Consider the following 26,266-nt stretch of genomic DNA (forward strand, 5'->3'; position numbering starts at 1 on the left):
TAGGGGTAAAAGAGCCTGAGGACTCCATCCCTGCCAGTTTTGAGGCAAAACAATGCGATTTGAAGGCTCTGGAAAACTTTGGGGGGAAAAAAAAAATTGGGAATCCAAGATGGCCATCATGGCAGCATTTTAGCACCAAAAAACAGCTCAAAAATAACTTATCTAAAAGTAAAAACTCCAGAAAACTTGAATTTAAGAACATAAGCATTGCCTCTGCCGGGTCAGACCAGAGGTCCATCGTGCCCAGCAGTCTGCTCCCGCGGTGGCCCCCCAGGACCCCAGGTAAGTGATCCTTTACCTAAATCACGTATTCCCTTATTCATTTTGTGTCCTGTATAGTTACCCTCTATCTGTATCCTTCAATCCCCTTCACCTTCAGGAAGTCATCCAATCCCTTTTTGAAACCCAAAATTGTACTCTGTCCTATCACCTCTTCTGGGAGCGCATTCTAGGTGTCCACCACCCTCTGAGTGAAGAACTTCCTAGCATTCATTTTGAAACTGTCTCCTTTCAATTTTTCTGAATGTCCTCTTGTTTTTGTTGTGCCCACTAGTCTGAAGAATCTGTCCCTCTCCACCTTCTCTATGCCTTTCATGATTTTATAAGTCTCTATCATGTCCCCTCTAAGTCTCCGCTTTTCCAGGGTAAAGAGTCCCAGCTTCTCCAGCCTTTCAGCATACGAAAGGTTTTCCATGCCCTTTATCATCCTAGTCGCTCTTATTGAGGATCGCCATATCCTTCTTAAGGTACGGCGACCAGTATTGGACGCAGTACTCCAGATGCAGGTGCACCATCGCTCGGTACAGTGGTAGGATAACTTCCTTTGTTCTGGTAGTGATACCCTTTTTGATAATGCCCAACATTCTGTTCACTTTCTTTGAGGCCGCTGCACATTGCGCCGCTGGCTTCATTGTTTTATCCACCAATACCCCCAAGTCTTTTTCTAGGTTGCCTTCCCCAGTACCCTCCCTCCCATCGTATAGCTGTACATCGGGTTCCCTTTCCCTATGTGCAAGACTTTACATTTCTCTACATTGAAGTTCATCTGCCATCTTTCTGCCCACTCGTTCAGTTTGTTCAGGTCTCTTTGTAGCTTTTTGCATTCCTCAACAGTTCTGACCCTACTGGAGAGTTTTGTGTCGTACGCAAATTTTATAACTTCGCACTTCGTCCCTGTTTCCAGGTCATTTATGAATATATTGAACAGCAGCAGTCCCAACACTGACCCCTGTGGGACACCACTTGTGACCCCTTTCCAGTCAGAGTAGTGTCCCTTTACTCCTACCCTCTGTTTCTTGTCCGCCAGATCCATCTGTGCAATAGAGCAGAATTAAAGAGCATGGAAAATGTCCTATCCCGTTCCCCCTCCAGGTATAACCTTGAGACACATAAGTAGAGCGGCACTTAGCCACGGCCATCTCCATCTTCCCCAAGGACAGCAAATGATTAAGCCATTCATCATATGTTGGAGCTAATTCATTCTTCCAATGATTTGCTATTAAACATTTTGCTGCCGCCAGGCCTAAGCAAAGAAGCTTAGTTTGCCATGTATGTTCCCTATGGTTGTTCAGGCCTAGCAAACAGCCTTGAAGTGTAGCTCTCACTGGCCCGCCAATAAGATCAGTCAGAGTATGAACCACTCTCCTCCAGAATGGTCATAGAACCAAACAATCCCATCAAATATGTAAAAAGGATCCCACAGCAGTGCCACATCTCCAACATTGACCAAGCACTTCAGGGTACATTCTATGCAAGCACTCTGGTGTGTAATACCAACAGGTCAGCACCTTATAGGCATTCTCCTGAACTAAGGCACAAGAAGACACCCTATAGACCTCCCCACATATAACCCCCCATTCTTTAGAAGCAAGCAACTGTCCCAAATCCCCTTCCCAATGTGTCATGTAGGAGAAATGTGTGATAGTATGCACCTTCCAATACTGATACAACGCAGAGATAGGTCGAGGGATCCTCTGCAAGACCAACCACAAATTCTCAAAATGTTCCTGCCCCAGAGGTGATCTAGATCCCCAGCCTTGGGCATGCATAAATTGTTGAATCTGATAATAAGCCAAATAGTCCCCATCAGGCAACCCATACTTCTGCTGGAGCAGTTCAAAAGATAGTACCCCGGTAGGTCCCAGTAAGTCTTGAAATTTGAGCAGACCTTTCTGAGCCCAATGATGGAATAATCTATTATCTCGTCCCGCTGGAAATTGAGGCTCAGCTTTTATAACTGCCAGAGAGGACACTGACACCCCATTCCCCAATTTAGCCCATACCCGGTTCCACAGCAACACAAGATGCCTAAGGCATACCTAAAGAAGGATATAAAACTGCTAGAGAGGGTGCAGAGACGAGCAATGAAGCTAGTGAAAGATATGGAGAACCTGGACTATGAGGAACGATTTAGGAGACTGGGGTTGTTCTCCCTTGAGAAGAGGAGACTGCAAGGGGATCTGATCGAGACTTTCAAAATACTGAAAGGATTCGACAAAATGGAGCAGGGAAAGCAGTTATTTACAATGTCCAATGTGACACGGACAAGAGGACATAGACTGAAGCTGAGGGGGGACAGGTCCAGGACAAATATCAAGAAGTTCTGTTTCACGCAGCAAGTGGTGGACACCTGGAATGCTCTCCCAGAGGAAGTAATTGCAGAATCCACTGTTCTAGGATTTAAGGGTAAACTAGATGTACATCTCCTTAACAGTGGCATAAAGTGATATGGGTAAGGGTAAATTAGATGCATATCTCCCTTGAGAAGCATACAGTGATATGAGGACTAAAACTATGCCAGGGTACACCTGGCGGGGCCTCCACGTGTGCGCATCACTGGACTTGATGGACCCAGGGTCTGATCCAGAGATGGCAATTCTTATGTTCTTATTATCAATGCGCTGGAGCCAGGGGCACAGCGTACCAGAGACCCAAAGCTTATCTTTCAGCAACCCAGGAGGGGCCTCCACTCATTTGCTCCAACTGCACCCCACTTTTTAAATCCCCTATCTCCCAATTCCAAGAGCATTCTAAGCTGTGCAGACTGGAAATGCCACCACAAATTAGGCATCCCTCTACCTCCCACCTCTCTAGCTGCCCACATCAGTTTTTGAGGTAATCTGGGAGGCTTCCGCTAGCAAATAAATCTCCTCAACTCCGCGCCCAAACCAGCCAAGTCTGCGGGAGGCACTGGTACCAGCAGCGTTTGGAAAAGAAATAGCAATCTGGGAAGCATGTTTATCTTAACTATAGCTATCTGCCCCCACCAGGAAAGCCACCGCTGTAAGTCCCCGTGAATACGTTAATATATTGGAGGGGGGGGGGGGTAATTCACCGTATATAGCTGAAAAGATCTTTAGGAATATGAATGGCCAAATATTTAATCCTCTGCGAGGACCATCGAAAAGGAAAGTGCCCCTGAAGCCCAGCAACCTCCAAGTCATTCAATTGCAGGTTCATAATTTCCATCTTATCCTAATTTATTTTAAACCCCGACACCCTCCCATAGTCCTCGAAAAGCTGTAACAGCCGCGGAATGGAAACCTCCAGCTCTCCCACATATAAGATGTCATCCGCAAATAGCATAATGCAATGGTCTACCCCTTGCTGCGAAATCCCAACCAGTTCAGGGATTCAACCCAAGAGTCCGGTCTAGATTTGTGGGCGGTTTCCAATTGAAGCAAGCGTTCACGTAACTGAAAAAAGCTTTGGATTCTCTGTTGCTTAAATCTAGCCCTCCACTTACGTATACACAAAGCTAGCGGCTCAACTGATAGAGCAAACAAAAGTGGGGAGAGCGGGCACCCCTGACGCATCTCCCAATAGATGGAAAAAAAGTCTGTATAGGGCTGATTCACCCGAAGACAGGCCCGTGGCCTTTCATACAGAGCTTGCACCCACCCACTAAATGTACCCCCCAGTCCCATATGCCCCATAATATCCCCCCAAAACCCCACAAGACTTGGTTGAAGGCTTTCTCTGTGTCAATAGCCATCAGGACTGCCTTATCAGAGCGAGACTGAGCAGTCCATAATAGGTGTAACGTACGCTTGATATTATCGCTCACTTGCCTGCGCTGGATAAACCCTCACTAATCTAAGTGGATCAAAGTGGGGAGCACCTTCCCCAACCGAGGGCTAAAACATTAGCCAGGATCTTAGCATCTAAGTTCAACAACAAGATGGGGGCGATAGGAGCCACATCGCAGGGGATCTCTCCCTGGTTTCAAAAGAATCGCTACCCCAGCTTCTCCCATGGTGCTTGGCAAAGAACCTAACCTGAGCCTCTCCATTAGCTACCCTTACCAATAAGGGCCCCAATTTGTTGGAAAATTGTTTATAATAGTGACTGGTATAACCATCCAAACCCGGGGATTTTCCGTTCTTTAACAACTTAATCACTCCTAAGACTGCCGGTAAGGTTCCTGTAAATACTCTCTATCTTGGTCTGACAAGACTGGAATAGGGAGTACATCTAAAAACCTAGTTTGTAGCACTGGATCTACTGGATCCAATGCTCCATTTAACCGTGTATAGAAACTCGGAAAACCTGTTGAATAGCCAAGTCTGTAACCTGCAACCCCTCCCCTCCCCCTCCCCCCCACCGCTATCATCTCAGACCCGAGCAATAGTGGCCCAGGATTGTTTGATCCGTATATATCTATCCAAAAAAGCACTAGCTTTATTACTGTGCTCAACATGCAACTTAAACCGGTCCCTAATACGGTCTGCTTCTCCACCTGAAGCTGGTACAACTCATCCCGCACTCTTTGCAATTGAACCAGAACCCAAGATTTGTGGGCAGTTTCCAATTGAACCAAGCGTTCACATAACTGAAGAAAGCTTTGACTCTCTGTCGCTTAAATCTAGCCCTCCACTTAATAAGTTCCCCCCGAACGACCACTTTCAAAGCATCCTACAAGACAGCATCAGAAACTTCCCCATTATCATTCAAGTCTAAATAGTCCTGTTTAGCTTTTCCTACAGCTTCAACCATTGGCGGAGCACTCAAAACCCATTGAGTCTCCAATACCGTCTACTCCCTGCTCAAGCAAACCCTGACACGCCACCCACACTGGGATATTTGCATTGGCTCGATTTCTGCTCTTTTCAACCCTCCCACCTGGTTCCTGTGGATCCATATTCCATCCAATCGAGTATACATTTGCTGAGCATGAGAGTAGAAGGTGTAATTCCACTGGGAGCCATGTAACAACCTCCAACTATCAATCAAGCCCAATGAAAGCATCAGGGCCCTAAAAGTCTTACTATGGCTCTTGTGTGCACTCCTCCCTCCCCCAGAATGATCCAAAGAGGGATCAGGTGAAACATTAAAATCCCAACCCAAATATACTGCACCCTGCACGAAGGTTCCCAATTCCTCCTGGAGGCCCCGAAAAAAAGCTGCTTGTGCCATTTTACACTAGTAAGGGAGAGACCCTGCAAGGTACCCCTTAGCGCTAAACATCTTCCCAATTTATCCCGATCTGATCAACCTGTAAGCCCAATCCCTTACAAAACAGAATAGCCAACCCCCCCGGCTCTTCTAGTGGCCCCCTCCTCCTGATGTGTCCAAATCAGATCAAATTACAGCTTTTGTAGCAAAGCCACATCCCACAGTCTCAAATGTGTCTCTTGTAGTAGACAAATGTCCCATTTCATACACTGTAAATCTCGAAAAACCATACTCCGCTTGCCCGGACTATTTAACACATTAACATTCCAAGATCCAATGATTACCTCTGGTTCCCCCCAACCCCCTCCTCTGCTGTCTCCTAGAACTCTGTCTTCCCCTCCCCCCCCCCCCCCCTCCAAGAAGCTGATCCAGACGTGCTCGGATCAGCCAGGTCAAGAAAATGATGTCAAATCGAAGAGACTCAAACCCCATAGTCTCCTTCTTCACAGTCATTTATCAACCCTATACCCCCTAACTTAGGGGTTTCCATACACTCACCATGCCCCACACTCACACAACATTCAGCACTGTTACTCCCACCCATAACAGCCCTGCTGACCAAACCGTATCAAACCCAAGAAATGAGAAAACAGAAAGTGTAAAATGCAGAAACATAATACGAACTCCACAATACTGAACAAGCCAGTTCCCATTAAGCAAAGCCTTCCTCCAGCCATTCCCCCACCAACTCCCCACTCTCATAATCAGGCAACACACACATCCCTCAACCCCTCTCTCTCGGAAAATAGAAAAAACAAGAAGAGCACACATGCCCCCCCCTCCCGTTCCACCAAAGCGCCAGTACAACTAAACAGCAATATAGTCAACAGAGTAGATGAAGAAAGCAAAACAGTTTAGATAGCCGGTGCCGGTTGCGAGGTGGCCTTCCAGGAACTCACTGCCACTGTCCTCCGACCGCCGCACTCTTGCTGGGCGAATGTCACACATTTTGTTCCGGTGGAAGGTGACAATCCAATGTCCTTCAGCGCCATCCATGCATCTGCCACCGATTCCACCTTACGATGTTTCCCATTAAGAGTAAATAGAAGCCCGAAAGGGAAAAGCCACCGGTATCTGTGACCTTCAGAACGAAGCACTTGGGTACCTTCTCTGAACGCTCTCCGTTTTTGGAGTGTAACAGAAGCCAAGTTCTGGTAAACTCCAACCGAAATCCCCTGCCAAACGAATGATGTGTTGCGTCTCGCCACCTGTAAAATCATTTCTTTCAACAAAAAGTCTCCAAAGCAGGCTATGATATCTCGATGACCGGCTCCTCAAGCTGGTCCCAAGCTTCTATGCGCCCGATGTAGTAGTATGTGGGAACTCTCCACCCGTTCCTCCTCTCCTCTCTTGCACTACTTGTCTGGCATCTTTATATCGGTCAATTTCAGGAATACCCTTGAAACGTAAGTTATTGCGTCTGGATCTGTTCTCTAAGTCCTCCACTTGACGCTGCAAGTCCTCAGGTTGCGTCACTGCCAAGTCAACCATCGTCTTAGTCTCCTGCATTGCCGTCGCCACGTGCTTGATGTGATCTTCAGAGGCCGCCACTCGACCCCCCTAACTTGCCCACCTCCGCTCCAATCTCAGCGAGAACCACCTTTAGATCCGCTCGCACTCCTACTATTTCAGCTTTTAAATCGTGAAACCATTGCTCCACGTTCCCCGCTGCCAGCAACGCATCTTCGGATGGAGGAGGTGAAGAAGTTCCAGCCCACACTGTCGAGGGCTGCTGCGCCATTTTAGGAGGGCCCACCGGAGAACTGCTCACTTGCAATTGGGTCTTAACACTCGCAGTGCCTGGAAACTGGAACTTTTCCAGTTTCTTCTTACTCGTCATGCACTCTGCTACTGTACAGCCCCTTGTAAGCTGTTCCAACTGCTACTGAAGGAATTTTTATTATTACAAAGCGCGTGCCCCAACAGAGCTCAAAAACTAAGCTGCCATTCTTCCAGATGATGCCACTTCCTCTCCCAGAAAACAGGATTTTAAAGGTGGGGGACACTATAGAAAGTGGCAGAAATCCTTAAAAACAGGATTTTCAGCACCCCCCTCCCCAATTTTCCTATAGGCTGTAATTGCATTACTCACATGCAGCCTGCTTCAGCTCTAAGAAGTAGCTGGATATGGGAGATGAAACTCTGCCTCATTCAAGCCATTCCTCCAATGCTGAAATCATTGGGCTGCCAGTCGGACTAAGGTTGGACTGATCCTCAACTCCCGCAGAACCATGCACGTGAAGGGGAGAGGTGAAATCACAGCCAGCACCCTGAAGAACCCCACTGAACCCCCTGCGGATGCCTAACAGCCTGCACTCAAGCCCCTGTGATTCAGTGGGCGAGCTAAGGTACTTGGGGTAAAGACCCTGAGCTCTGCAGACTGGTCAAACAGGCCCCAAAGGAATTAACCTGTCAGCTGCAGACCCAAGTCTGATTCTTCTTCACGCAGGCAGAGTTCTCCCCCAAACTGGGAAACTTTGGTACGCCTAAAGCCACAAAAACTGTGAAAATACTGGAAATAATAAAGAAATATGCAGAGCAGATCAGAAAGATACCTTCTAGCTTGTGTGCAGAAGGAAAAATGAAGGGAGAAGCAGAGCCCTCAGTAGGAGTTGAAAACCTGGAGTGGATTCTTTCTGCACAGCTCATGAGCATGGGGAGAATACATTACTGTTCAGAATAACACACTATTGCACTAGAATACAGAATACCCCCTCTGCTTGGAAAAATTCAATTTGCACACAGCGGCATGACTATGGTAGAGAGCGAAGAGGCAGCAGCAGGTGGAGGTCAACTACATTATTTCTTCCCCTAAGCATGCGCACAAGTGCTACACTTAGTGCAAAAATCTCATGTGCATGCACTATGTACGTTCCTCCCCCTTAATGTCCCAATTCTCAATGCTAATAGCTTACATATGCTTTGCATACTATTAACGTTGCGATTTGGGAGGAGTTTTTTTTTCCATGCTGTTTCATACAGCGCCAGTGTTTTAGGCATCAGCCTGTGAGTCCCTTGAAAGGACAGAGGGAGTCTCAGAGCTACAGGCAGAAAATGTTACTCATGTGGGGAGAAGATCAGTCACAACATAAGAGCAAAAGGCAGGTCTGCACTATATCTGAATTTAAGAAAGCATAGGACAAGCACAGAGAACCTTTATGGGATTGTAGAGACAGGCAGACTTGTTGGCCATATTGTCTTTATTGGTCATTATTTTCTGTATTTCTATGTTTACACTCACTACACACTAAACAGACAGGTCTCCTGCACATTATATAGAAAAGTTCCAGCCTGAGGAAAAAGCAGGTCTCCTTCAGTGCTGTAATTACAAACTAAGCAAAAGGTGGGTCTCTTCTATTAACACTCAGAACATGAAGAATAGGCAGGTCTCCTTTAACTTAACTACGCACTAAAGGTAGATCTCTTCTACTCTATATACAAACAGTAGGTTTCCTTTAACACTGAAGGGGTCAGCAACCTCTATTATTATTTTGTCTGAAGGAATGTGGGCCTTGCTCATTATTTTAGGATAAGTTTCATTTCCTTAGTTTGGTGCCTTTTCTGGAAAATCACGTGTTACATTTCTGTTTCTGCTGTAAGAAAGTGATAATGTACTTCGCCCTTCTGGACATGTATCAAAACTGCAATGCTTAGATAAGTTGTGTATTTACTATAGGCTCATAAGGACACCCAGATGACCAATAGTATGCTTTGTATTAGGACCAATCATGAGTTGTAAAACTGTCTGTAACTAACCTATAGAAAGCCCCCTGTAGTATCCTGACATGTATATGAGAATGGTATAAAAGAACTTGCTTTTCTTCATTTGGACACTTCTGAGGCAAAACCTTTACTGCACAGGAGTCCCGCATATGCTGAATAAAGATACAGTCAAACCTCAGTTTGGGAGTAACGCGGTTTGCAAGTGTTTTGCAAGATGAGCAAAACATTTTTGCAAATCGTGACTCGCAAAATGAGCAATAACTCGATTTGCAAGTCCCCCCTCCCATGAACCGGTTATCACCTCCCTCTCGCGAACGCCGGCATCCCCCGCCCGCCCAAAATGAAGGCTTATCTCCAATGTGGCACCAGCACACAACACCAACCCACAGGAGGTGCCGGTGCCCGAAGATATTGCCTCTTCCCAGACTGGGCCTTGAGTATCTGCGCATGCTCAAGGCCTTCTGGCTCTTGTTCTCTATGAGAATCTTGGAGAGAGATGGGAGCCAGAAGGCGTTGAGCATGCGCAGATGCTCAAGGCCCAGTCCGGGAAAAGGCAGGATCTTTGGGCACTGGCACCTCCTGTGGGTTGATGGTGAGCCTTCAGTTTGGGCAGGCAAGGGATGCTGGTTCGTGAGGGGGGGTGATGCCGGTTCTCTGGGGAGGGGGGGGCAGCGTGGAGCAGCATCAGTCACTGGGGGGAAGGGAGGTGGAACGAATCAAGCGAGTTTCCCTTACTTCCTATGGGGAAACTCGCTTTGATATACAAGTAATTTGGTTTACAAGCATGCTTCTGGAACGAATTATGCTCGTAAACCAAGGTTCCACTGTACTTTTGTACTTTCTTCACGTCTCTGGTTTTTGTGGCTGCCCAAGTGACGTTTCAACACTACACACTCAAAGCATGAAGAATGGGCAGGTCTCCTTTAATATGCAACTACACACTTCATAAAAGGTGGGTCTACATTGTATATAAATAGCAGGTCTCCTTTAGCATGGTAACAACACACTAAACAATACACACTCATTAGAGTCTAAAGAATAGGCAGGTCTCCTTTAATGCTACAGCTACACACTAAACAAATGGTGAGTTTTCTCTACATTATATACAAAAGGCAGATCTCCTTTAAACTACACATTGATCAAAGCCTGAAGAACTGGTGTGTCTCCTTTAATACAGCAATTACACACTAAACAATACGCACTGATCAGAGTCTAAAGAACAGGCAGGTCTCCTTTAACGCTGCATATTGATCACAACCTTATGAACAGACGGCTCTCCTTTTACACAGCAATTACACACTAAATAATACACACTGATCAGAGCCTGAATAATCCCCTCTGGACTTAGCATACAGAGAGCATTCCGGACAATGAGCCAGTCTCACAAGAGAAAAGTACCTTATAGGACAAGGAGATGAAATGGCCAACCAGGGGATGGTGGGCTGAATTATATTTGCCCAGGTAGAGCCAAGACACAGGAAATCCTCAGCAGGAAATTCAGGAATGATGCCTACAAAGGATACTTTCCCAGGGTGCAATGAGAGATCCAGCATAAATCTCTTGGCTGGCTGCCCCAGCTGCAGCTGGAACAAGGTCTTGCAGGGCTTGGAAAAAGGAGGTGGGTGGACAGGCAGGGAAACGATTTAAGGAGACATCGTACGGATCTCTGCCATACCCCTACTGCAGTGATTCCCAACCCTGTCCTGGAGGAACACCAGGCCAATCAGGTTTTCAGGCTAGCCCTAATGAATATGCATGAAGCAAATTTGCATGCCTATCACTTCCATCATATGCAAATCTCTCTCATGCATATTCATTAGGGCTAGCCTGAAAACCCAATTGGCCTGGTGTTCCTCCAGGACAGGGTTGGGAACCACTGCCCTACTGAATGAGGCAAAAGCTCCTTTTGCCTATAAAACACCTGAACTGATAGTACACACACTTGCCTAAGGGGGGTATTTGCAGTTGGCCATCTCCATAATATGTTTGGTTAAAGTTATCTTATCTTGGTTTTTGTCTACCTATTATAATTAATCTGTAAACCACCTTGATGTCTGTGTACAAATGAGGAGTAGTAAATTCCTAAGTAAACAAAAACTTAATTGTGTTAGGGAGATGGGGCCACTTAAAAATGGTTTTGTGTCCCATCTCTGCCTGCAGCTGATGCCAGCTTATGCTCTCTTAGGATACCTCTCAGCATTTTCACCATTTCCTTCAGTGCAAAGGGAACACTGGGGGAACATTTTGCAAGGTTTTAATGGAGAAGAAAATGAAAAGAAAAATTGTAGACAGCCCATTTCAAAATAATAATAAAACCAGACTTGTTTACACAGTCCCCATTATTCTACTAGAATTATCTCAAAATACAGTTTTACAAAATAAACAAAATGTACAAATATTAACTACATGAAACAGTTCAGTTGTACTTGATGCACCTATGGTGCCTGCCTCTAGGCAACACTTTATAGAATTAACCCCAAATGTTTAGGGGGAGGCCTGTCAAATGTGCTTTTTCAGCAGTTTCCCAATACTCAGAGACTGCGATAATTTATTTACCATGTATTGAATGATTTATTCAGCAGTTTCCAACAGGCATGCTGGCAGATTTTTGCCTGGTAAGAATAGAAGAATGTTAGCAGGTCAAAGCCACTACCATCTGCAAAAATCTGTCTATCCAAGGCTGGCGCAACCATTAGGCAAACAAAGGAAGTCACTTAGGGCAGCTGCTTCTGAAGGGCGGCAAAGAACAGCAGCAGTCACAGCAAAACAATAGATCCTAAGAGCCACAGGAACTCAAAGAACTATCACTGTGTACTTTTACCAGCAATGAGCACGCACATCTTACTTGGCATATGCCTTCACTATTGGGAGTCCAGTTGTAACTCCCGCAGGGAGTCAGTAATAAGCTTCACAAGAGCTGCGGGCTTGAACAGCCGGTGTACAGTGGGGGGTCAACCCCTTGGTCGAAAGCAACCACCATATCTTGCGCTCTTTCTTGTAACCCCGTTTCCGCCTGCATGGAGGGCTCGCATTGTGACAGCAAAGGCATAGAGATAGACCCTTTGTCCTCCAAGTCTCTGTCCAAGAGGTCCAACTTGATCCTGGACAGCCACTGATACAGAGACAGGTGCATCATGGTAGCCCAAGTCCCCTCGCGTGCCACCTGGTTTACTGCCAGACTCTCATGGGAATCCCAGCCATCCAAATAAGCTCTCCTCCATATCATATTGACAAATTCAGGAGAGAATGCTGTACTAGACAGGGCTGAGTACTCTCTAGGTGACTCCATCTTGTATCTCTTGGGCTCCTTGGCTTCCACGCGCCTACATTTAGGTAAGCCAGTGTTCCGGGGCTCTGATTTGATAGAAACTTTTAGAATATTAAAAGGATTTGATAAGATAGACCACGAAGCAGCACTACTAACATTTTCTGGTGTGACATGGACAAGAGGTCACAGCCTGAAACTGTGTGGCAGCAGGTTCAGGATAAATGTCAGGAAGTTTTGTTTCACACAACGCGTAGTGGACGCTTGGAATTCACTTCCGGAAGATGTTGTGGCGGAGACTACTCTTCTGGGTTTCAAGCGCAAGTTGGATATACACCTTCTTGCAAATCATATTGGGGGATACGGTAATTTCAGGTCTCCACAATGGAGAACCTAGTTGGGCCACCGCGTGAGCGGATCGCCGGACTTGATGGACCTCGGTCTGATCTGGTGAAGGCATTTCTTATGTTCTTATGTTCTCCCGGTAGACAGGCCCTCCAATATTTCCTCAGCCCTAGAGACTGAGGGGAGTCTATGCCTGAAGCTTTTGCCCCCCCCCTTCACATGCCACGCAGCATGTGGTGCAAGAACACTCCTTCAGTGTACATCCAGTGCAAATTTGGTATGAATTAGGGGTAAAAGAGCCTAGGTACTCCTTCGCTACGAGCTTTTGAGGCAAAACAAGGTGATTTGAAGGTTCTGGAGAACTTTGGGAGAAAAAATATTGGGAAATCCAAGCTAGTTGCTGCAGCAGCGTTTTAGCACCATAAAATGGTCCTAAAACGGCAAAGCAGAAAATAAAAACACAACAGGATTTTATAGGAAATGGCAGAAACCTGCAAAAACGGGATTTGCAGACCCACCCTCCCCCATTTTGCCCATAGGCTGTGACCTGTGCTGTGGATGTACTGCAGCTTGCCTCAGCTCTCTTTAAAAGTAGTTGGACCTGGAGAAAAAATTCACTGCCTCGCTGGAACTGTCCTCCAATGCTGAAATCTTTAGGTTGCCAGTCAGTCCGAAGTGTGACTGATCCTCGACCCCTGCAAACCCGAGCATGCAAAAGGGGGAGATGAAATGCAAAAATCTGTCTATCCAAGGCTAGCCCAACCATTAGGCAAACAAAGGAAGTCACTTAGGGCAGCTGCTTCTGAAGGGCTAATATCAGATCCTATTGTCTGACTGGAATTTACTTTAATTTTATACATTTTATTTGTTGTTGTTTTTTTTGTTTTTTTTAATCCTAATTTAATTTATTCACTGAATACTTGTTGGGATGTTCATATCTTGTCTCTATCTCTGCTTTTTATCTTTTCTATCTTTACCATTTTATTTTATTTTTTTTAATAATTGTTTTCTCGGGTACTTTAGTTAGATTGTGAGCCTTCGGGACAGTTAGAGAACTTCCAAGTACCTATCTTTATTTATTTTCATTTTATTGTATCTTTAATGCATCTTTATTGTAAACCGCTTTGAACCTCACGGTATAGCGGTATATAAGAAATAAAAAAATTAAATTAAATGCAGCTGGCATCATTTTAAGTTCTTATAAACCGTGTCGAGCTCCATTCTCATGGAGATGATGCGGTATATAAACTTAAGGTTTAGATTAGATTAGATCATTCCTGAAGAGCCCTGAGAGCCCCCTTTGAGTGCCTAACAGCATGCACTCAAGCCCCTGTGACCCAGTAGACGAGCAAAGTTTCTAGGGATCTGGACCTCCACAACAGTGTCTGCAGGCTGGCCAACAGGTACTGACCTTTCAGTTGCAGATCTCCAATCTGCTTCTTCTCCACACAGGCAGAGCTTTCTCTTCAACCTGGGGAGCTCTGGAGCACCAAAAATAACACTGAAAATAATTTTTAAAAAAGTATACAGAGCAGGTCAGAAAGACTTCTTCTGACTCGTGTGCAAAAGGAAAAACTGAAGGAGGCAACAGAGACCTATGGTGGAGGAGGAATTGAAAATCTGTAGTAGATTCCTTTTGCACAGCCCGCAGGCATAGAGAGAATACCCTATTATCCAGAATGACATACCTATTGCACTAGAAATTAAGATTTTATGCATGCACCAATGTCTCTTTGATGCTCACTCTAAGCTTATAATTTTTCAGTCTGTGGTTTATTTGTTTTAAATTATTTTTGTTTAATACTAATATTTTTATGTATTTATTAACAATTCTTAATAGCCTCTGACACAGTCCTTGAAAGGGTGAAACATGATTGTGTTGGGCTTTCAGTTATTTATTAGTATTATGCTTTGCTATGATCAATAAATTTTTATTTTGGACTTTTCTTATGAATCTGCTGTTTTGTTGCCCATCTTGGAGTGAATCTTCTGGACAAGTGTCTCCGTTTCCGTAGCACAAGGACAAACACTGGGTTTATTATCTCCAGGCAGCTGCCCAAATGCATGACCCAGGACTTTTACAGAAGAGAGGCGTGTGCATCATTAAAAGAGACTCCCTTGATTCAGAATTACATCAGACAAATTGTACTGGAATATGTAAAATGATATGATCAATAGTCTCCAAGTCTTCAGCACTGTAGCCAGCGTATTCTGCTTTTTCAGCACCGCAGAATTCATCTAGTATTAATGAGTCTGAAAAAAAATTGCAGCAGCTCTCCAGTAAACTTCAGAAATTCAAAATATGCAAAGAAAACGTGAAGCGGCATAATAAAAAAACCCAAAAACATTTAAGCCCTTTTTGGGCCTAGGGTGCTAGTCGTCCAAAGTTGGCAGCGTCTAAAACCCATTCTCGAAAAAATGTCCTATATCCAGCCATTTGATTGTCCAAGTCTAAGTTGTCTATCTTTATACCGCATTCTCGTCCAAAAAAATCATCCCAAACACCTAGAAAAAGACCTTTTGGATGTAGGAGGGGCCAGCAAAGTGATGGACTGGCCACCCAGAAATGGCAACAGGAGTAGTGGGGCACCTTACAGGGCACTGCTGTGAACTCCACAAAAAGGGTGCCACTTCAAACATCTCACCACAACTCCCTTATAGGTCATGGTGAGCCCCCCCCCCCAAAAAAAAAAAACAACCTACTATACTCACCTGTTTACTACCCCATTACCCCTTATGGCTGCAGGTGGCATCTATATGGCAGTACAATTGGGTTTGGGGAGGTTTTGGTGGCCTCACATTTTTCACCATAAATGCAATGGTTAAGAGTGGCTTATGAGCCTGGGTCCTCCTCCCTATGATTTACTAGCCCACCCCCCAGACTACGTAAGCCACCTCTGTGCAGCTCTACTAAGCTTTCCAATGCTAGGTGCTGATGTTCTGGAGGCAGGTATGCACATTTTTATTCCAATTTTTATGGGGGGGGTCAATGATCACTGGGGGAGTGTGTGGGGGTCTGTACTTTGTCCCTGCAGTTGTTATCTGGTCACTTTGCATACCTTCTGGGCACTTAGACCTGTTTTTAGATCACCTAAGTCACAATGTATAAGTTCTGTCTAGGTAATCTCATTAAACTTTAGATTATTGCTGCAAGACGACTAAGTCTAGGTCAGGGGTAGGCAATTCTGGTCCTCGAGAGCTGGAGCCAGGTCAGTTTTCAGGATATCCACAATAAATATGCATGAGATAGATCTGCATCTCAAGGAGGTAGTGCATGCAAATCCATCTCGTACATATTCATTGTGGATATCCTGAAAACCTGACCTGGCTCTGGCTCTCGAGGACCGGAATTGCCTACCCCTGGTCTAGGTCATCCCACATCCCACCTACCTCCTGCCCTAACCACTCTTCGAAAAACACCCCTTTTCACTCTGAGCGCACAGCAGCAGTCAAAAGGCCTAAGCTGCTTTTAGATATGTCTAAAACCCATTTTGATTATTGGCACTTGGACGACCTTTCTTTTAGGCTATCCAAGTACCAATTTAGGTGGGTTTTTAGACGTATTTCCGTTTCAATTATGAACCTCATACTGTACAAAGTTCTCTGGCCCTAAAAAAATATTTGTTACCTGGCACGTTGAATAAAGTATTTAACTAAGAGATATGTCTACTAAAGTGCATTAGAATATAGGCTTAGTGCATGGGAAGGTCCTGCATTAGCACACACTAAGCCCATTTCTAGTGCACCCAAGAAATAGGGCAATTTCCAGAATTTCTCCTTCAGGTTGTACACTATTGTTGATGAACCAAAGAACTGGTTGGGAACCACTAAAGAAACAAGCAGACCAGCAAGCAAGTGGAGTAAGGTGATGAACTCGTATTCATGTCCAGAATAAAGCCACAAGTGAAATCTCAAATCGTTTTAGTGAAGATTCCATAGAACAAACACAAAAAATCTCGACATGGGATTTTAGCTACTGAAGCCTGCATCAGGGATCTTATCTATGCAAATGAGAACGCAAGGAAAATTAATTAATAAATTTAAAAGAAGTGTGAAAAAATATATTGAAAAGCAATGTGCCAATCACCAAAAAAAAGTTATTTTAAGATTAAGAATACAAACCCAGATACTATACAGAGATCTATCTTCAATCTGGAAAATAGGCATACCCATATTTTTAAATAGCAATTATATAACAAAGGTAAAATTATGTCCTTACTTGATAATTTTCTTTCCTTTAGTAACAGCAGATGACTCCAGAGACTAGTGGGATTACGACCATCAACCAGCAGGTGGATACAGAGAGCACTGAGTTGTCCTCAGGTATATCTTGGATGCACAGTCTCCTGGCCAACCAATATAGGTCTTCTCAAAGCAGTTAAAATAAAGCACATAAAGGGCATGAGACATTAAAAAAAAAACCAAAAACATACGCAACTCCTTTCCCTCGCTACCGGAACAACTGATGCTTAAAACTCGAGAATGCAATTTCAGCCGAAAAGCATGCCCCGCAACAGTGTGGAACTCTGGATTCATCTGCTGTTACTGAAGGAAAGAAAATTATCAGGTAAGGACATAATTTTACCTTCCTTGTCATCAATAGCAGATGAATCCAGAGACTAGTGGGATGTTCCAAAGCAGTCCAAATGTAGGGAGGGAAATAAACAAGTGAACGTGAAATTCCAGAGAGTATGAATCCCACAATCATAGAGGTAACCCCCATAGCACTTGTGAGCAGGAACAATCCTCGCCTGAAAGCACCACGCTATGGAATTCACAGTTACAGTGTCCCTCCATGATTTTTCACCCGGAACCCTCGACAAGAAGAATAGGCAAATAAAAAATTCTCACCCGCAAGCTGAGTAGGGACGGCCAACAAAAGGAGCCAGACAACATACCTCCATGAGTTAAGAATATCCAGCCTGTTATGGAGTGACCGGCTGGTGAAAACCAGTACTCCTTTACCTTCAATCTTCCTCTTGCTTCCCTCGTGGGAAAGGATACTATTACAGAAGGCATCATGTCGGTTCGGATAAGGGACCTGGGGGGGACCCAGGTGTTACCCTAAAGAGGGTGAGGTAGGGACACTGAGGAGGGGTGCCCAGGTGTATCTCCAAAGCTGGCACCATGTGCCAGAACACCCCTCCATTCCAAATAGCCACTCCTGGCTCAAAATCCACCTGTAGAATCCAGGAGCTGTGAGAAACATCCACCAACCTGCTGGAGATAAGAGTATACTGGTTGGCCATGAGGCTGTGCATTCAAGATATACTTGAGGACAACTCAGTGCTCTCTATCTCCACTTGCTGGTTGATGGACGTAATCCCACTAGTCTCTGGATTCATCTGCTGTTGATGACAAGGAATGTAACACTTAAGATATATCAAAACAAAGTTAATGTACTATTGTAGACTTATTTACAAAAAAGATATCTTCACATAATTTTTTGTTTAATTCATCACGATCTACATATGATTTGTTAACTTTAAAAGAATGCAAACTAAAATAAGTGCCTAATGTTCATATAAGCACATGTAACCTGAAAAAAAAACTGGCAGGGGAGCACTTACCGCATCCTATTTAGGAGGTGCTAACAGCTCACACATTAATGGATGTGCTAGCCAGTTAGCGTAAAATAATCAGAACATAACATGCTGGATAGTGTATCCATGCCTATTCTCTACCCCTGACACATTCCTTCCAAAAAATAAATATTACATATTTAGCAGAGTGGCCTAGTGGTTAAGGTTGCAGCCTCAGCATCCCGAGGTTGCAGGTCAAGCCGAGCGCTGCTCCTTGTGATCCTGAGCAAGCCTGGCTTCTTGGGGGTTCAGATTAATTTTTGTCTATACTGTATATTTCTATTTTTAGGTTACGGTTACTTATTCTGTACTTGATGAGGGTCTGTGTGTTCTGAGTATGTGAAAGAGGCCAGGTATTATGTTAAGCATTGAAAGGAAAAGGTGATAGGATTTGATATATCACTTTCTATAGCTACAATCAAAGTAGTTTTACATATTATACACAGGTACTTACTTTGTACCTGAGGCAATGGAAGGTTAAGTGACTTGGCCAGAGCTGCAGTGGGAATCAAACCCAGTTCCCCAGGTTCTCAGACCACTGCACTAACCACTAGGCAACTCCTCCACTCCGTGTAGAATCAATTTGTACTAATCTGGCTTGTTTAGTTTTTTCAATAGGTATATTGATGATCTAGTACCCACTACAATATTTATGGTGCTGCCTTTTTCTAGGTAGGCTCTTCTTGTGCGATTTGTAGAAGTTTGCGCTACCTACAAGAATTTGCAGGAGCCAGTCAGAAAGCCGCTCAGCACCGCCGCCGAGCAACAGCACCAGAGCACGCTTCTTCTCGGTGCCACTCAACGGCTGAAGAAAACCAGAATTCGCAGCAGCCACCCACCAACCAACTGGGTTAGCAGCGGGGCAGGAGCGCCGAAAGCTGGGGTGGGTGCAGAGCCTGACAGGGCAGGGCACTTGAATATTAAGCCGCCCGACTTATATTCCAGTCAACCATTTTCCGCCTTTTGAGGGGAAAATAGGGGTCTCGACTTATATTCGAGTATATAGGGTACTCCACAATATGCCTAGTACTGGATGTTGGATAGCTCTCATAGTAGTAACTGAAAGTGAGTTGCGTTTCCTGTCCCTGGAGGCTTCCGTCTAAGTCTGTACCTTAGGCAATGGAGAAGACTCGCCCAAGCTCTCAAGAAGTCGTGGAATTTGATATCTGGCTTAATTAGTTCTCAGCCCACTTCTCTAATCATCAGACACAGCTAGTAATTTTTCCAACATGTTTGATAACTCTACAGTAAACTAAAGACCAGCAGATCTAAAGCCTAGTAGCCATTTGGAAACTTACCCCCAAAAATTGATAGGTAAATCACATGGTTTTTGTTGCAGTGCTGCTGAACATTTCTGTTCATGTAGCCAACAGGAAGATGCTGGACTGGGGAGCTAGAGCTGATTGGAAGCTAAGTGTTAAAATACTTGCATATATTTCCAAATACTGCAAATACTATTCAGTTTAATAATTTGCATTATTGTGGTACATTACTTGGATGTTTTTGGCACATAATTCCCTGGAGTGTTTAGAGTGCATAATACTGTCAGTCATAGAGATACTAGGGGGAAATAGTGGTGCATATGTACCAGAGTCACAGTAAAGAGGTCTTTTACTGCTGTGTTCAAAAGTGCCCCTACTATCCCTTTACTGCTAACTTGAGTGTTGCCTCCACCCTAAGGATTTTAAGTAGCCCTGCCCCAAATCCACCCCATCTTAGCCTCCCCAAACAGCTGCATCACTAACCGCATATACTTATGTGGATTGTGAACCACCCCGCTTTCCTAGCCCTTCAGCCTTGCACTGACCCCTATTTTACAAAAGTCTGCTCCCCCTGATGGCAAAACCTCTGCCCCTAAATTTTGAAACATAAATGAATATACCCTGAATGCTAACAATGCTATAAGCTTCCTTGAACATCATTTTAGAAAAGTGGACTAAAATCTAAACATTATTACACAAATTTGGAAATATTATGTCATATCTAAAATATAAGGTGAAAATATATTTTTTTTAAAAATTCAGGACCATGAGAGCAATTTTATAAAATGCACTAAAACTTAGGTGGCAAAATGCAACATGTTGAGCCAGTGGCATACCTGGCTTGGTGACCACCCGAGATGGAGCGCCCCCTCCTCCAGGCAGTGAGGAGGTGCACAGAGGAATCGATGGACCGCAGTCGGCTCTGCCAGTTCCCTGCCTCAGAACAGAAAGTTGACATCAGAGGAGGCAGGTGCCAGCAGAGCTAAGGCCATGCACATGTGGACCAGTCCCAAGACTGCTCCATGCACCCTCCAACTTCCCGCACCTGGGCAGGTTGCCACCTCCATCCCCACCCATGCACTGAGTGCAAATTCTATGGTGGCATCTGGGCATTACAGAATGCTAGTGTAATTTGTCATCTACATTTAGGCCACGCCCACTCATGTCATGTCTATGACAGGTGTAATTGAGCAGGCCTAAATGCAGGACTTTAGCACATAAATGACAGTATTCTATAACCTACCAGTAAATGTGTAATTCTTTGGCATACCCATGCCCCACTCATAAACTTCCTCCTGTATACTCCCCTAGCAGTTATGCACCAAGGTCTCAATTCTATAAAATGACACCAAAAAATTAGCACCAACAAAAAAACCCCCACAATAAAGCCCTATTCTATAAATGTGCTCAAGTTAGGTACTGTTTATAGAACAGTGCTTAGCACTAGAGAATGACACGGTGAAAAAATTGGTCCCCGTCACCGCCCCGTCCCCGTCTCACCATCCCCGTCACCGCCCCGTCCCCGTCTCACCATCCTCTTCACCGCCACTGCCATCCCATTCACCGCCCCGTCACCGTCACTGCTGCATACATAAAAGCCTCAAACGGGTACGATTTTATATACTTTTCTAATATCTCCCCTATGTATCTGCCATTGCCCCCCCCTGTGTCCATATTCCATCCACATGGCATGTCCCCTTTTTGTCTCTGTCCCTATGCCCCAATGCACATAATTTCCCCTCTTTCTGTTACCTTCCTGTGTCCAGATTTCCCCTATCTTCCTCTTCCATACCAGTGTGTCTCTTCTTTTCAACCCCATCTAGCTTTTTTCCCTCTTTCTTCCCCCCCCCCCCTGCTTCTAGCATCTGGCTCACCTGCCTGTCCTTCCCTTTCTTTCCTGCTGTGGGTTTTTCTTTCCGTTTTCATCACCTTGGCCCAGAATCCTTTTCCCTTTCACTCCCTCCTTACAGTCTGAGCCGGGAACACTAGCGATCGCACGGTCCTCGCAGCCCCCACCCGCCTGCCCAATCGATCCTAGTGTTTAGCCAGCTCTCTCCCTTCTCCTCACCTTAATTTGCAGGCTTTCTTTTTCAGCGACCTGCACGCTTTCCCAAAGAGCCGCACACGCGCGGCTGCTCAGTGTTCAATCTTCTGCTCTGCTGCAACTTCCTGTTTCCGGTTGCGTCAGAGCAGAAGATCGAAACTGAGCAGCAGCGGGTGCGCGGCTCTCTGATAGCGTGCAGGTCGCCGAAAAAGAAAATCTACAAACTAAGGTGAGGAGAAGGGAGAGAGCTGGCTAAACACTAGAATCGATTGGGCAGGCGGGTGTGAGCTGCGGGGACCGTGCGATCCTTCATGCCTCACTGCGGGGACAAGACCCATTCACCGCCCCGCGGGCGGTGAATGGCCTTGTCCCCGTCGCCGCAGCAACTGCTAGTTTTCTTCCCCGTTTTCGGCGGTGACCCGCGGCTAAAATGCGGTGGCCGCGGGTAAACCGCCACCGTGTCATTCTCTACTTAGCACTAGGATCTGTACCTGGTTCACAAATCCCCCCTTATTCTACAACAGCTTGCATAAATTGCAGGAACACTCCTGATCTGCCCATGACACTCCATGGCAATGCCCCCTTTTTGGAACCATGTGTAAAATTTACACATAGATCCTGGTGTCTAAAAATGCACATATAAATTTCATTTGATTTTAGCACCAATAATTGATTGAGAGCAGCCAATTATCTGCTCAAATGGGCTTATTCAATTAAGTTGATTACAGAAATTGGGAACACACACAGATTTCAACATGCAATTTTTAGCATCATTTATAAAATTAGGCCATTCGCGACTTGTACACTCACATGATAGAATACCACTGTGCATGCACATAGCACTTATTCACATGCATAAGTTCTGGTACTCTATAATTTTACCACACAAATGGCGCTTACGTTTAGGCAATAAGCGGTCCTTTTACTAAACTGCGGTACAGAGTGGCATTAATGTGCCCTTATATGGGTTTGGCCCATGTGCTAAAGCTAGTGGCATAGTGAGGGAAGTTTGCATCCGAGGAGGTACCCTGCATTACCACACCGTGCACCACATGCCCCCGGCATCACCACACCTCCAGGGGCCAGCTCAACCTATGGACCAGGTGAGGCTCTGGTATAGAGCAGCAACACTAAAGTTTGCCAGATTCCTGGACCATAACATCGCCTGGCCAATAGGCTGGCAGTGGCTGTTGCCTCCTGTCCGCCCTCTCTTTCTCTCTCTCCAAACACCCACCCTCTTACCCAACTGATGCTGGCTGCCCAGCGGCATCGCGGCACTATTGTTGAGAGCGGTGATCCCCTGCTCCCAACAGGTGTGACTCACAGCTTCTCCCTCCAGTCTTCAAGGCCTTACCCCTTCAAGGAAGCATGCCTATGAGAGCACTTAGGCCTGTCCCCTTCCTGAAGCAGCCCTCTGATTGGCCAGATGGTGCAATGCAAGGCATGTTGGAATTGGACACTCAACATCCAATCCTAACGTGCCTTCTACCCGGATCCAATCCTAAAGTGCTTCAGCATCTACCATGGTCTCAGAGGTGCTCCTGCCCCTGCCTCCACAAGGTGCTCAAGTCTGCCATGTCGTGCTGCCCGGGTCTGGGACCACTGCTTCTACAAATTTTAGGTAAGAGGGCCGGACCTGGTCTCTTGGTCCAAGCCCCAGGAAGGGGGTAGAGGAAACTGCTGTTTGGGGAGAAGGATAATGGAAATTGCTGTTTGAGGGGAAGGGGGAGATAGTGAAAGCTGATGTTTTGGGAGGAGGGGATAGAGAAAATATTCAAGGTCAAGAAAAGGAGGAAAGCTAGCAGGGAGGAGAAGATATTCGGGGGCAGGAGGAAGAGGAAAGCTGGCAGACAGGAGAAAATATTCAGGGTCAGGGGTCAGGAGGAGAAGGAAAGCTGGTTAAGAGGAGGAATTTTTCAGAGTAAGAAGGGGAAGGAAAGCTTGAAAAAGAAGAAAATATTCTGGGGCAGGGGCTGAATAGAGGGAAGGTGGCAAGACAAAGAATGTTGCTATGAAAAGAGAATGAATTTTTTTAGGCAGGCATTAAAGTAGAAGAAGATCCTGTATCACGTAGGGAGATTTTTACAGGTCAGAGGAATGTATGCTGCTATGTCTAGTGGTGGGAGCAATGATTCCACTCTGATATTTCCTCACCTAATTCCAGTTTTCTGGATATCTGTGGTGAGTATGAGAGGCTGGCTTGCATGCATTGCCCTTATTACAGTAAACTTTGTTATCCGATACCTATGGGGATTGGCAGATGCCAGGCAACTGTAATTTCTGGTTGCTTGAGGGTTACTCTAAAATAGTTTTGTCTTCCTTCCCACCTCACTCTCTTCCTCTATTATCCCCCCACCTCCATTTGTAGGTCTAGCATCTGTTCCTCCTGTCCTACCCTCCTTTCTTGTCTGGGTCACTTTCTCTACTCCCCCCTACTTATGAATCCAACATCCATCCATCTACCCTTCAACCTGTTGGATCCTCCCTTCACACATACTTCTGGAGAACCTGCCCTCTTGGGTCTGCCCTCCCTCCACATGGGTCTGGCCTCCTGGACCCCCCTCATTTACCTGCAGTCCTGACCCGCCACCGTCCCCCCCTCCTCCAACTTCATCTACTTGAAGCAGCACTGTAAACAGGCTTCTTGCAGCCAGCCCTGGTAGGGTCTTTATTCTGCCCTATTTACAGCGCTGTCTCTGCTAACTGGCTGCCACTGCTCCTTCAGGAAAATGAGGGAGAGGGGGGGGAGTTGGCAGGAAAACATTGCTGCTTCTGGTAAGGTGGGGGGGGGGGGGTTGGCAGGTCAGGACTGCTGATGCTTTGGATACGTGAGTGCCTGTTGCTTAAGTCCTGTATAATTGGGATTCTACTATACAATATATGCAAACCTCCCACATGGTTATTGGATTGCATTTAGCTTGGCTTTTGTTTTGAAACATTTTATTTTATTGACTTGGCTTCTATTTTGAAACATTTGAATTTGCTTCTTGTATTTGATTTGTTTCCTCATCTACTCCTTGGGACACTGAACAATCCAGTTTTCTGAATATCCACAATAAACATGAGCGGTTTGCATGCTTAAGCACTGTCTTTGTTATATGCAAACCTCCCATGTGCCTTTGTGATGGATATCAAGAAAACCAGATTGCCAAGGGTTCCTTTTATATATTTTTTTCAAACTTAGTGAAACATTCCCATTTTATTTCTGATTTATATATAGTTTAATTGAGCAGCTCAAGGTTGGAGGTGGGGCAGAATGTGAGAAGAGGGAGATGGGAGTGTGAGAAAAAAAAAAGTTAGTCCAGGGCGCCATAACCTGTGGAGCCAGCCTTGTGTACTGCACCTTGCACCCTCTACCTCTTCAAATCTTCACTGGCAGTGAGCAGAACCTCCTACCTGCTGTTTGCACCAGATGAGCCTGCCCTGGTCCTGTGAACAGGAAGTGATAAAGTGAGAGCTGAAACCAGCGTGAGCCACAGGTAGGCAAACCTGTTCGCTGCTGGTGAAGATTTGAGGAGGTGGGTGGGATGGGGTGAGGAGAGAAGAGGTGCTGCCCCCTCCCCGTCTTGCTAAGCCACTGGCTAAGGTCATTTTTTTTTTTTTTTTAATTAATGGCTATGTGCTAATGTTGATTATCAAAAGCTCTTAAACATTTGGGAGACTCTCCTTATACAACATAACTTTAAACACTTAAATGCCAAAGAGTTCCTCTTGGTTATCAAAGAAAATTTCAGTAGTAGGAACTTACCACGAGGTAAAGTATCCAATGCCTTGAGGTGAAATTTATACAGGGCTACCACTACATCGTATTTTCTCTGAGAATTTTTTGTTATCAGTTCAATCGCTCAATTTCAGATTAGAGGTCTGCACGGGAACGGGGATTGCGGGAATCCCCCCAACCCACAGGACTCCCACGGGGACCCCCCTCTAGCCAATGGGACTCCCACGGGGATGGAAGGCTTTGGAAGCAGGGTTCATCCATATAATATAATGGACACGTCAGCCTTAGTAAAAGAGGGGGTTTATAAGTTAATTACCTGAAAAGAAAACAAAAAAAGGGTTCCACCAAAGAGATTCCACAAGGAAAACAGCAGCGGAAACACAAAAGAAACTGTGGAATTGATGATCCTGTCAGAAGTAATTGCTGCTTTTTATGGGGATGGGCGGGGATGGAGGTAATTCCTTGCGGGGATGGGTGGGGATGGAGAGGATCCTGGTGGGGACGGGCGGGATTTCTGTCCCCATGCAACTATTTCAGATGTGTTGGTGAGATGAGTTTTTGATTTTGAAATACGTCAGTGGCTTTTAACAGAATAAAAGGCGTCTATCTCTGATGAAGAGACGAAATGGAAAACTCTATCTGGTAGTTTCAAGCCACGCCGTATTTTTTTTTTAAAAACTAGAAACAAAACAGCTAAGTGACTCTCCCATGGATATTGTTAATACTTATTAGTTGATACCTAATTTCTTCATTTTGTGTGTATATCACTAATAATAAAACCCTAAGCGCGCATGCGCACTCCTACCTGCGTAATCGCTGCCTCCGTGATCCGTAACTCCATGGCCAGCAGAGGACTGTTAAAGTTCGGCG

General features: G+C 45.3%; 1 protein-coding gene across 3 annotated transcripts in view; it reads right to left on the reverse strand.

Moving 5' to 3' along the window:
- SPTBN4 (spectrin beta, non-erythrocytic 4) overlaps positions 1 to 26,266 on the reverse strand; it is a 420,524-nt gene that overhangs the window by 391,410 nt on the left and 2,848 nt on the right. The window contains exon 2 of one of the 3 annotated variants that reach the window (XM_033954095.1): positions 20,468 to 20,564. The exons of the other annotated variants lie outside the window; for them this stretch is intronic. The gene's annotated coding sequence lies outside the window, so the exon portion shown is untranslated. The remainder of the gene's footprint in view (positions 1 to 20,467; positions 20,565 to 26,266) is intronic. 3 annotated transcript variants of the gene reach the window in all.

The sequence above is a fragment of the Geotrypetes seraphini genome, chromosome 8 (assembly GCF_902459505.1).
Source record: "Geotrypetes seraphini chromosome 8, aGeoSer1.1, whole genome shotgun sequence".
Taxonomy (NCBI): domain Eukaryota; kingdom Metazoa; phylum Chordata; class Amphibia; order Gymnophiona; family Dermophiidae; genus Geotrypetes; species Geotrypetes seraphini.